Genomic DNA, 13,438 nt, shown 5'->3' on the forward strand with positions numbered 1-13,438 from the left:
AGAATGTCAATCCAGTTCATGGAGAGAGAAAGCGTATAAAGTGTACGTACTGTCAGTTAGCTCTTTGTCCCACATAGTAGCAAATGGCGTGAGGCACGCCAAAAAGGCACGCTGTCGGTTCGTAGACCGCCCAGCTAGGAAGCTGGTCTGAAAAAAGGCTGGAAACAGTGCGTACATGGGCGCGTGTGTGAGTATATGTGTGTATGTTAGTGTGTGTGTGTGTGTGTGTATACACGTGAATGTGAGTGTATATACGCGAATGTGAATATATGTACGTGTGTGTACATGTGCGCGTATGTATATGACAAGTAATATAGCTCGAGATGTGAATGCATGTTTTTGTGTGAGACTAGAAAAGGCTCCCACAATCTAAAACAACGCTTCTGTCTTTACATCATCAATGCTCTGATCCCCATCTGGCATAAATTGAAATGGATGGCTCTTGTCTTGGAGAGGCTCCATGTTTTGATAAGCTTCTGGGCTTGACCATTACTGCTGATCTGAAATGGAACACGTGCATCAAATCTGTTGCCAAGGTCGCTGGAAAAATAGTGGGGTCCTTCTACCACTCCAGTAAATATCTCACTGCTGATGCAATTCTCTATCTATATAAAAGCCAAGTACGTCCAAGGATCGAGTACCGATGCCATATCTGGGCAGGAGCTGTTAAAAACAGCTTATTCTGCCTTGACAGAGTACAAAATATACTTCGTAGCTTAGTAGGGGATACCCTTTTCTCTTCTCTCAGAAGAGATGTTGCGAGCCTGTCTTTGTTTTATCGTTATTTCCATGGCAAGTACTCATCTGAGCTCCAATCTCCCCCCCCCCCAATCTTTCACGAAAAACACCCATCTAGCTGAAACCACTGTCAATAATTTTCTCCACTCTTTATCTGTGCCTAAATCAAAATGTAGATTCCATGAAGGAGATTCAGTTTCTATCCGTCGCGGTTACTACCTGACGAAGGCCAGAGGAATAGTTGGCCGAAACGTCGTGAAACAACAACTAATAAAAATGAGAATAATAGTCTGCAATAAAAATAAATTAATATAAATAATTCTCATCTCAATTCAATGAATTCCAATTAAAATAATATATAATAATACCAAAAGTCCATCTTGAAATTTGCAATTGCATTACATTTTATGTTTTATTTTACTTCTGACAAGCTAAAAACCCTTGTCTCTCCTCGACGTAAATACACCCGACAAACTCGACAAGCAGCAAAATCCCACCCCTACACAGTAAAGATCCCTAGATGTAAGAAGGCCTTTTACTCTAATAGTTTCTTCCCTAGAACTGCTAGATGTCCGGGTTCCTGCTTTCCCAACTGTATTGACATGCAGAAGTTCAAGTGTAATGTGAACAGACGTCTTGCTGTTCAACTCCCTACATAGTATCCCTGCAATTTATGGCCCCGATAGTAGCCCCCCCCCCCCACATCAAAGTGGCAGTGTGCCTTTGTTTGGGGTGAAAGCGGAATAAAAATAAAAAAAAATTTTTTTTTAGTTTAAATTTTTGTGAAAATGCTTTAAAATCTCTAAAAGTTAAAATATAAATAATTTTCATATAATGTTTTTGTTTTATTTAAAAAGCAAATTGTCCATTTAAAACAAATAGCTATTTTTTTTTTTTTTTTTTAACTAGCTTCAAAGCTCATTATTTGAAAAAAATCCTGTTTCTAATTTGCGATAAGAATTGATTATTCGTCTTCTTTAGACTGCTGTACTCATCTTGAGTGTTATTTTTACAACGTTTCAGTCGATGTAACCTCCAACCTTCTTCAGGTGTATCTCGCCAAACCCAGTCTTTGCTATTTTATTTTTTATTTCTTTATTCACAGACTATTATCCTTATCTTTATAGTTGCTGTTTTAAAACGTTTCGGCCAACTATTCCTCGCGACGGGATAGAAATGCAGAATCTTTAACAGTATCTTCAGTAATTACTGCCTTTCATAGTTATTCAGGTCCTGTGGCACAGTAGATAGACGTAAATCTCTACAGTTTCAGGTGAGCATTGTCTGAAGATAGCGGTTTCAATCTTACCCGAAGCCGGCCAGAGTGAATGATTTATTTATATCGGAAATTATGTCAAGTGCATTAAAAAGCATTGAAATATGCTAATATATATATCACATCATGCCCATGCTAGTTATGTTGTCTGAAATAGCAGCTGCAGTGAATGTTTTTTTAGGTGTCAATTTTTGATTGTACAAAAGTTTAAATAAGCACTAACAGTCTGATGCTTTTTCTCTTGTTGAAAAGTTTGTATCTCAAAATACACCTTGGAGCCAAATCTCTTTCCCAGAAGCATTCTTTTGAGGTCTGTAAACAGCAAATAGTAACTGAGATGGGGAGGTGGAAATCTGAAAAATAGGGTGAGTTCAAAAGCAATTCAGTGTACACTTCATTGCCATTGTTGAGATCAAATTGTGAAAAGGTGCATTGTCTTAGTAAAAGAGCACTTTTTATTCATTTGTGGCAGTATTTTGGTGATTTCTTCCATTTGTGGCAGTATTTTGGTGATTTCTTCCAATAATGCTATATAATGTTCGTTATTGATGGTAATTTTTTTTTTGTAAGATAATCAATGAAGAAAATCTCTTGCACATCCCAAAATACAGAGGCCTAAACCTTAGCTGCTGATGTTTGTGTCTTTGATTAGCTTTCACTTGTAAACTGGTGCATCCATATATATTATTTACTTGGAATTCATTATTGAGATGAGTATTATTTATTGCAATAACGACTAAAAAAGATGAGGATAATAGTCCACAATAAATAAATTAATAAATAATACTCATCTCAATAATGAATTCCAATTAAATAATATATATACCATTCGGTACGGACCCGACTATGGAAGATCAGATTATAAATAAACGTGGATTTATAAGATCAAAATATCCAACCTTAATCGCCCTTCGGGGCCCAAGGCACAGTGGTTAGAGACGTTGAATCTCTACAGTTCCAGGTGAGAATTGTCTGAAGATAGCAGTTTCAATCCTAACCAAATTAGATGTATTGAAGAGAGAGGACCAAACCAAATCAGAGGCATAATAGTGTTTAGTTTAGACATTTTTAGCAGATTTTAGCTCCACCTCCGATAACATGAATTTATCCATAAAGAGATTCATTCTTGCTGTAGCTGTCCATTTTAAATGAGTGTTTAGTGTTTAGAGTTTGAAAAACCAGTGCTTGTGCATCTATTACTCTGCTATTTTTAATAGTATTTTCAAGTTAAATTTAATTTTTATGAAATTTTTGTTTATTAAATTTTTAGGTAAAAGTACAGAATAGTTACAATACAACCTCCTTCCCATATTAAGAATGGCTTTCTAAATAAGTTATTTTAGCACAATAATGCACACATAACAAAAAACATTTAAAGGAGTTTCCTTATTTACTTGCATTAATCTTTGTGGGTTATCTGATTTTAAAACTATAATTTTAGAAGCAAAATACTGCTTAAAGACAATTACTCCCTAAAAATAAAAGAAATTAAAAATTGATACTAATTTTCTGCAAAGTATTTTTTATAAGTAGAAAAATTTGAAAATTTATGTGGTTATGTTTCGTAAAGAAATGTGTAGAATAAACTTGTATGGACTATTTTTTTTTTTTTTTTTTTAATATAACTGGAGTATTACCATATTTTAATAAAAATTTCAAATAGAATTTGATGTGAAATATTAGGTTGGTGCAAAAATAATGTTTTTGACGTTCGTTTAAACGTCCAAAAAATGCCATTATTTTTGCACCAACCTAATAGAAAAATAAATTAAAAAAGATAAAACAAATATGTTTAAATTCACGGCAGACACTTGAAATATAATAATACATATTTTAAACAAGTCTTTTTCGTTTTTTCTTTCGAAATAATGCAGCCTAAATCGTAATGTTTTCAAATTAAATAATAAACAAACGTTAATTTTCAATATCAATAACGAGCATGTTTGCGACAGTGAAATCTAAAATGTTTCCACTCCAAAAAAGTTCCTGAAATGAAAAAGCGAACTTTGGTCGTTATTATTTAAAAAAACATAATTTTGCCTTTACAGTTAATATTTATTTTATTAATTCATTATCCTCATTCATTTTATTTAAAAATGTAGTTTAAAACATATTGCAAATAATGATTCCATTTTCTTGGGTACGGATTGTTTTGATGACGGGACGTTCTTAACAATACACCGAAAACTTTTAATCGCTTCAGTTTTTCAACTTTTAAAGTCATTTCCTCAAACAAAGATAACGATTTTGAGGAAAATATTTTGTGTAGGTCTTTTCTATGTCAAACCCCAACTATCATCACCATTGCCTCACCGGGGTTCCAAAATCGACCTGCCCTAATGTGCAAATGTAAAATGGTTACAGGACTGATTAGGAAATAATACTTTATCGAACACAAATTCAAATTTATTAAAACTTTCATCGAACCAATATCATGTATGTCGCGTTAGCTCAGTTAGTTAAGGCCTTAGTTCATTATCTAAACGTTTTGGGTTCGAATCGTGGTGTGAGACGTTTTTTTTTGTTTTTTTTCGATTTTTTAAATTTAAATATTGAACCAGTGTTATTTAAGCCATTTTTCACGTAACGTTCATTTTTCTGCTTTTCTTTTTTTTTTTTTTACTTCGCTTATTCTTATTTTTAAAACTTTCATCGTAGCTTAACTTAAATAATTGTATTTGTAAAGTAATAACCCGATTAGGCTTACATTTTGGCATGTGTGATTTGCATATAGATTTATGTATCAAGCCCAGAACTTATTGTGTGATGTGTTACAGCACAAGAAATATTCAGTTGCCAATTTATGTGCATTCTACAAAAAAAATAAAACATCCTTTTTCTTTCATCTGCTTCTTGTGGAAAAAATAAGGGAAGGACCAATGCCGAGAAGTTTTACCGGTTTTACCCTGAGGCATCTTTGACTCTGCCATTTTACGTTGTTACTGGGAAGAGTGGTGGGAGATGCTGGCCCTTAGATGTATATGGAACATGCCTTGTGTGTTAGTGATTCATGCACACCGCTTTATTCGAGACAGTTCTGAGAGATGCCGACGCTGTCCGTGTTCTGCGGTGTTCCCTGTTTGCCCAGTAGTTTTCTTGTATGGCATCTATTCATGTTACGTGATGAGGTAGGTTGCTAGCAGTACCACGGTGAGCACTTTATCTGTTACCAGTTGCTTGCTGATGTACATGCACCTTCCAAGTCAGGGCGTGGTATGAGGTATGCTGTGGATGGGGGCCTCTGCTGAATGCAGGTGTCGTTGGTTCCTTTTGGAGCTTGTCCAACATCTCTCCAGAGAATCAATGCGTCGTATTTCTTCAACTAGCAGCTATCTGACTCCTGAGTTAGGGTCGCGAAATAACAAGCATTTTGCAATCTTTATATTGGCCCTATCTCGGACCATCCAGCCCAACTATGGTCGGAATTAAATTTTTTCAAACAACATACTGCCAAAACAAATTTGAGTACTCAATTTCTCCTTATAGAGGAAACACTAGAACATTCTCAGATCATTTGAACTCTCATTCTTCATGAATATTTTATTTCATATTATCTTAACAAAGTTGCTGATAAAAGTTATTTATGTTGTATGCATATAAAGTCATTCTTCTTTTCTTTTGATAAGGTCCTATATTCCACAATGTTATTGGGCAATGGAGATAATGTTGCAGGTTCGAATACAAGTATCGATCATTTCAACTTTTAGCTTTGAAATATGGATAGGCATTAAAGACTTTACAAATAGAAATCTGAACATGTATATATATATATATATATATATATCTTCTATATATATAAAAGCGAAAATGTATGTATGTGTGTATGTTTGGATTAGTGGTGGGACGATTAATCGGAATCGTTAATCGTAAGAATCGTGTATTTTGGGAGGTATCGGAATCGGAATCGCATCGTTAAAAAATACCTTAATTTTCCGATTCCTTCATTACGATTCTTTTAGTCTGATGTTGAAAAAAAGAAAAAAATTTCCTGATATTTCTAACCGCAAGAGAGAAATAAAAAGAAACCTAAGAAATTCATTATTAACAGGGCAATGCTTAGTGCCCCTCCCTTACAAGGTTCATTCATTCAGATCTATTGTAATCAAAACTACAAGAGAGGTAACTTGAAAAGAAGTATGCAGGGCTCTACATTGCGAGTAAAAATAAAAAAAAAACGCTTATCTTTTTGGCAATTGTTTTTTTTTACTGACAAATCTTCTAATACTGAATAAAAATGCTTTTTCAACTTATATTTTCTTAAAATAAAACGAGCAAAGTCAAATTATTTAAACAGTAAAAGGTTTAATAGAACAATATACTTTTTTTTTCTTTTTTTAAAAGAAGGCTTTTGAAAGAAATATCTCTAAAATGAAATTGATCACGTTGTATTATTTTGCAAAGTTTTGACAGTAGTCGGTTTCTTTTGAAGTTTCAAAAAAATCGACCCCATACCTATCTCTTCCAAACCTAAAGTTATTAAATAACCCCTTCCTTAATTTAAGGGTAATTAATTCAATTCAGTCAAGTTTTTTTTTTGTTAATTTCATTGAAATAAAATCCATTATTTTTTTTTCTCCAGAAAGATAAAACCCTGAATTTGATTATATTAAAAGTAGAATAATATAATCTTTTTTCTAGAATTTTAAATTGAAAATTAAAAGGTTTTGCGCAGTTTTTTGCCGAACGAAAAAGAAATTAATATATATATATTTTTAAAAGGTTTTGTAATCAATTAATTTTTATATCTAAATAATATTTACGATTAATTAAATAATTTCATTTTAAAAAGTATTTATAAATAGAATTTTACTAAGGACTTATAGTTTAGCAATATTGAACCGCATCAACCATGTGTGAATTGAACACAGTCAACCAAAAAAAAAATTCAAAAGAAAATGCATATTTGCATTTCATTATGTAAACTTTTATACATTGGTTTCAAAAATTAAATTCTATAAGTTTTTTTTGTTAACTACCGGTTGGTACAATTTACCGCCCCATCCCTTTATATTTTTTTCTTTTTGTCTTTTTTAGCGGATTATTTTCAATTAATTATCCAAATAAGTGACTAGCTTTAAAACAAAATTTAATAGTAAATTATTTGTTTACAGATAAACTGAATTTTCTAATATGGCCAAAAGTCCAAAAAAAAAGTCTTTTTGAAGATGATGAGTTGAAAGCCATTTGCAAAGTCTGTCAAATTAAAATATCGCGAGGAATAAAACCATCTAACATGACCACAACCAACATGTTAAAACATTTTACTATGAAGCATCCAAATAAATTGGAGGAGCAAAATAAAAAAGAAAAGGGACAAAAAATTACCAACTAGTCACTCAGAGCAGTTTTATTAGTGAGGGTCGAAATCGCAGTGTCTTTTTTTTTTTTTGCCTACGTCACCATCTAGGTGTCACCATTTTTTTTAACCCTCCTTAACTTCAAAGAGTAAATACAATATATACAACTAAAAAAATAATTTAAAAAAATGCTGATTCCATTCATGAAAAATTCTTTTAACTAAAAATTAAAACTTAGGTAAAGATAGCTGACTGACAGCAACAGGAGCACTGGTTAACTACTGAACCACGTGGAAAGGTGTAGGGGGGGGAGGAAAAAAAGGAAATTAAATGATGATAATAAATTATGATAACCGTCTTTGAAAGGCACTAAACTCCTAAAATTTACTTCTTTAAAATTTTAGGCGGCACTCCCCGGCGATTTTAAAGCGCTCTCTCTCTCTCTCTCTCTCTCTCTCTCTCTCTCTCTCTCTCTCTCTCTCTCTCTCAAAAAAAAAAAAAAAAGATTTAATTTTTAAGTTTGGGAAAGATATATTTATTATAACCAAATTCCTGTATGAAGACTGGATCTACTTTATTGGACGTTAATTTGTGAGATAAGTAATTTTTCAATGTTTAATATGTTTTAAAAGTTTCAATTATCAATTAAATTTTTTTAATTGCATTTATTTTTCAATTATTTTTTAAAAAAAACAGGGTTTTAAATGTATTTTTCAAGGTAACAAGCTTCGAAAGAAGTCTAATAAAAAAAAATCACTTAATTCTTAATTTTGACAACCCTGAGAATTTAATTATTAAAAAAATATTGAAATGTGACATTTTTTTATTTAACATTTCTATTAGTTCAATTAATTTTCTTTCAATAATTCATTTCACTCAACAAACTTCACCATTTTTTTTTTTTTTTTTTTTTTAATCTTTTTCTGTAATTTTGGTAATTATGTTTGCTCAATTTTATCTAGTATTTCATTTGTTTTTTATAGTGGTATCATTTTTATGTGTTCCTTTGATATACCCTATTTCAAAATTAGTTTGGCTAAACTTATTCTTCATGTTAGAAACAACGTGTAAAAGCAATGAAAAAGTAAGAAAAAATAATAGGTGTTAACTACTCCTTGTGAATTATGGAGGTCTGAAGAACTGCCGTCACAAATACAACTATCAATAGCACAGAGTTTTTTTTCCATTTCCTTTCCACCGTTCAAGCCTACCTTTATACTAAAACTATTTTTTTTCTTTTACACCTCCAAACAACCGGCCAACGTTTTTTTTTTTTTTTTTTTTTTTTTTTTTTAACAGGGTTGTTTTGATCTACCCCCCACCCCCACCCCACCCCATCAACACACATCTCCAAACATGTAGGCAACGCCGGGTACCCCGCTAGTATAATATAAAGCTGAACGTCTGTTTGTGTCCAGTCACGAATAGGCTCCTATATGGTTTACTATTATAGAAAACTAATCACAGATGATGATAGAAGATGTATCGAGACACAGGAATGGGTATGTTTGATCTGGCATAATGATGATTCATTAAAATTGTTGGGTCTGCATACGCGCCTGGTCCACAAAGTATGGAAATAAAAAATTAAAAAAAACGTTTACAAGTGCTTTTGATATAGATGTACATAATACTTTGATAAGTATGTTTTAACTTAAATAGGGAGAGTATAATAAAATTGTGGGGTCTACGTTCATACCTGGCCTCCATAGAATGGAAATAGGCACAAACTTTAATAAAGACATTTCATATCTATCTGCGTAAGTATACTTTGATAATTATGTTTCAGTTTGAAGAAATATGATATAATAAAATTATGGGGTGTTCGTTCGCACCTGACCTCCATAGAATGGAAATATATCACAAAGTTTAACAAGGTTTTTTTAATATAAATCCACAGAATATTGTGATAAGTGTTTCAGTGTGAACAGGTATGGTATAATAAATTATGGGGTTTATCTCTTTTATTTTTACTTTCATCATATTTTGCATTGGTTTTTGATATCCCCAAATTCGAAGCTATCTCTTTACAACCCTTCCTTTTCATAAGCTATCATACTTTCATAAATCAGAGTCGATTTTCTGTAGGCTGTTTTTGAACCCAGTCAACAACGGGTACTTTTGCTAGTATATATATAAAGGCAAAATGGCCACATGCATTTTTTGTATGTCCGAGAAAGGCTTTTGTCAGGGGGTGATGGGGGTCCCGAGAGTGTTACTATTTTCAAGAACTTTTCATATACTCCCTAGATCATAATATCTACAATTTGCAAACGGATGTCGTCTCTCCATTTATTTTGATTGACTTTTATAAAATTCATGCTATTCCATCCTTTTGCGTGTTTGTTTGTCTTGTTTGTATAAATAAAGTGAAACTAATCGAAGCAAAGACATCAGCTGCCTTTCATGCCAGGACGTCTTAAAAGCAATTAGCTTTGATCAGTGTAGGGGAAAACATTCACATCAGGCAATAGCTATTTATTTGAGAGTTCCCCCTTTTTCGGGGGAGATTGGTTTCCCCAACATCGTGGGAAAACAAATAAATGAAACGGCGGAAAACTGAACTGGCCTTCAGCCAATGCTCATTTCTGCACCTGCGTGATTCTGAACTTATTGTTCAAGTCAACTTTTTGATTAACATCACTTAATTTGACCGCTTTTCACTTCCTGTGGCATTATAGCGTCGCGGTAAGATGTCAGGTTTTCTTTCACTTTCTTTTCCACCTTTGCGTCACAGGTTCATCACGGGTTCGAGCCTGCCTGCCGGCCAACACTTTTTTTTTGTGCTCAATGCATCTCCAAACACCCAAACAACACCGGGTACCCCCGCCAGGTACCTCTTGCATCATAATGCAGCGGTAAGATCTCCGTTTTTCTTTCACTTTGTTCTTTTCCGCGTTCAGGTCACGGGTTCGAGCCTGCCTGCCTGCCTATTAACACTTTTCTTTTTTTCTTTTACACCTCCAAACACCCGGGCAACACTGGGCACCCCCACTAGTTTATGATATAAAAGGCAAAATGGGCGCACGTGCTTGTGTACGTCTGCGAAAGGCTTTTTGGTCTGCCTTCTCGTGTCGGTTACATTTATGGAGAAGTTTTCTTATACTTCCTAGATCGTAATATTTGAGATTTTTTTTTTTTTTTTACACCTACAAACACTCGGGCAACACTGGGCATCCCTGCTAGTATATTATATATATCTATGAACTGTATTTGTGTGTTCATTGAACGACATATATATATTTTGTTGGACACTATATCTAAATGTCTATAAAAGTCTTATTCATCCGATGAGGCTTTTTTTCATTAAGGACTGGAATTAGCTTTTAAGGACATACTTGGATGCTAATGTTATTTTATGAATAAGCATATGGTGGCAAGATAGAAACAGACAAACAATAAAAGTTTAATTTTAAGCGATTGATTGCTCAATCATTTATTTCTAAAAATAAACTTAATAAAAGTAAAATTCACAAGAAACACTCGTCTAGCTGTAAACACTATCAATAATTCCCCCCCCCTCTTTATCTGTGCCTAAACCTAAACGTAGATTCCATGAACAAAGCTTCTTTCTTAGAACTGCACGCCTGTGGAATTGTCTTCTGTTTTCCTGCTTTCCGGCTGACTACAATATGGTTGTGTTCAAGTCTAACGTAAATAAGTTCTTGATGAGCCGTTCCATATAAGTTATCAAATTTACCAAATTTTCATTACTAATGATTACTATATTGTCCAATTTCTACTGTACACTTTGTAACCCTTATCTTTGAGTGGCCTCTTGGCCTTGATAATGTGGTGATTCCTGTGTAAAAAAAAAAAATAAATAAATAAAGTGTTCTTCAGTTGAACAACAGTTTGTCCCTGCTGATAAAGTTATTCATTTCAGCATAGTTTTTATCGGCGATAGAGAAGCGTTAATGTTGTTCATGTCTTTTTTTGTGGATAAAATATGTCGATATATGATGTTCTTTGCTGGGTTTGTATGATAACAAAGTCGAAGAACAAAAGTTTGTTTTTGTTTTTTTTTACGTGGGGGGGTCACCACTTATCAAGGCCCGGAGGCCACTTGGGGATAAGGGTTATTGTGTGTACAGTAATCAATGAGATAGTATTGTAGTAATCATTAGTATTGGAGATTTGATAGTGTCTTACTTAAGGGGGCGGTTTGTCAGGAATTTGTCTATGTTGGATTTGAATACATCCAAGTTGTAGTCAGGTAGGAAACAGGCAAACGGAAGAGAGTTCCACAATCGTGCACTTTTGAGAAAGAAGCTCTGCTCATGGAATTTACGTTTGGATTTAGGCACAGATAAAGAGTGGGGAAAATTATTGACTGTAGTTTCAGCCAGACGGGTGTTTCTCGTGAAAGATTGGCGAGGGGGGACGAGAGCTTGGAGCTCAGACGACCACTTGCCATGGAAATAACGATAAAACAAAGACAGGCTCGCAATGTCTCTTCTGTAGGAGAGAGGCTGCAGGGAGGAGAAAGGGCATCCCCCACTAAGCTACGAAGTCTATTTTGTACTCTGTCAAGGCAAGGCTGTTTTTGGCAGCTCCTGCCCAGATGTGGCAGCAGTACTCCATCCTTTGACATACTTGGCTTTTATATAGATAGAGAATTGCATCAGTAGTGAAATATCTTCTGGAGCTGTAGAAGGATCCCACCATTTTCCCAGCGTCCCTGGCAACAGATTTGATATATGTGTTCCATTTCAGATCAGTAGTAAAGGTCAAACCCAGAAGCTTGTCAACACATGGAGCCTCCACAAGACAAGAGCCATCCATTTCAATTGGGGCCAGATGGGGATCAGAGCGTTGATGATGTAAAGATAGAAGCTTGGTTTTGGATGCATTAAAAGTGACCAGCCACCTCTTCCCCCATTGTACCACGTGCTCAAGATCAGAGGAGAGAGAATTAGAGAGAACTTTGTCATTTACGGCCTTTGATGTGTTGCCATAGATGGTTGTGTCATCAGCATAGATGTCAACGAATGATTTAAGTATGTGTTTTGGGAGATCATTGATGTAGATCAGGAAGAGAGTTGGGCCCAGGATGGACTCCAGCACTAATAGTGTGGGCCTCTGATTTCTGCCCATCAACCACTACTCTTATGAACCTGTCAGAGAGAAATGATTTAATGATTGAGAAAACATTTCTAGTAATACTGTAGCTGGAAATCTTGTGAAGTAGGCCCTTATGCCATACCTTATCGAAGGCTTTCAATATGTCGTTGCAAAGCGGAAACCATATTGCATATCACTAAGAAGGTTGTTTCTGTTGAGGTGGTTGACTACTTCTTTATTTAATATGGATTCCAACAATTTGCTCATGACACACAGGAGACTTATTGGTCTGTACTGAGAGGGAGATGACTTTTCACCTGAATTTCTAAATACAGGGCATACTGATGAGGTTTTCCAGGGTGTTGGAAAGCACTTCTTAAGGCAACGCTTAAACAGTTTTGTAAGTATGGCGGCAAGTTCTTGTTGGAGCTTTTTCAGCACTATAACTGGAATGCCATCAGAGCCAGTTGCTTTACTGGAATCAAGGTTCTTGATTAGCTTGGTGACCTCACGCACAGATATTTGTATGTTGGATAGTGTGTTGTCTGTTATAGGAGGAAATACAGGGAGTTGATGACCATTGTCGCATAGGGTAGAATTAGCTGCAAAGTTCTTGGCAAATAGTCTGGCCTTGTCTGATGCAGACGAGATGACCTCAGGTCCATCGATGATAGTTGGGATAGAACGCACGCTTCTGTTCAAGATCCTGTTTGCTATTTGCCAGAACTGGTGGGAACCAAGCCGCTGCTCAGCTACTTTGGATTTAACAGACTGAGCATATAGCTCTCTTGCATGTTTTATTACTCTTTTACAGTGGTTGCTGGCAGTCCTGAAAGCAGCTTTAGTCTCAGTACATCTATTACGTTGGTAGCTATGGAAAAAGTGATTTCTTTGCGCAATGGCAGCAGCACATTCAGGGGAGAACCTTGGCTGGCTGTTAGGTTTTTGTTGGAATTTTTTAGATGGTATGAATTGGTCTATGCCTACAATTAACCATTCAGTCAGGTCTGATACTATAGAGGACACATCCTTTTTAAACATGGAATGCAGAGGCAGGTCAGAT

This window comes from Euprymna scolopes, chromosome 43, assembly GCF_053919585.1.
Source record: "Euprymna scolopes isolate OS-2025 chromosome 43, ASM5391958v1, whole genome shotgun sequence".
Taxonomy (NCBI): domain Eukaryota; kingdom Metazoa; phylum Mollusca; class Cephalopoda; order Sepiida; family Sepiolidae; genus Euprymna; species Euprymna scolopes.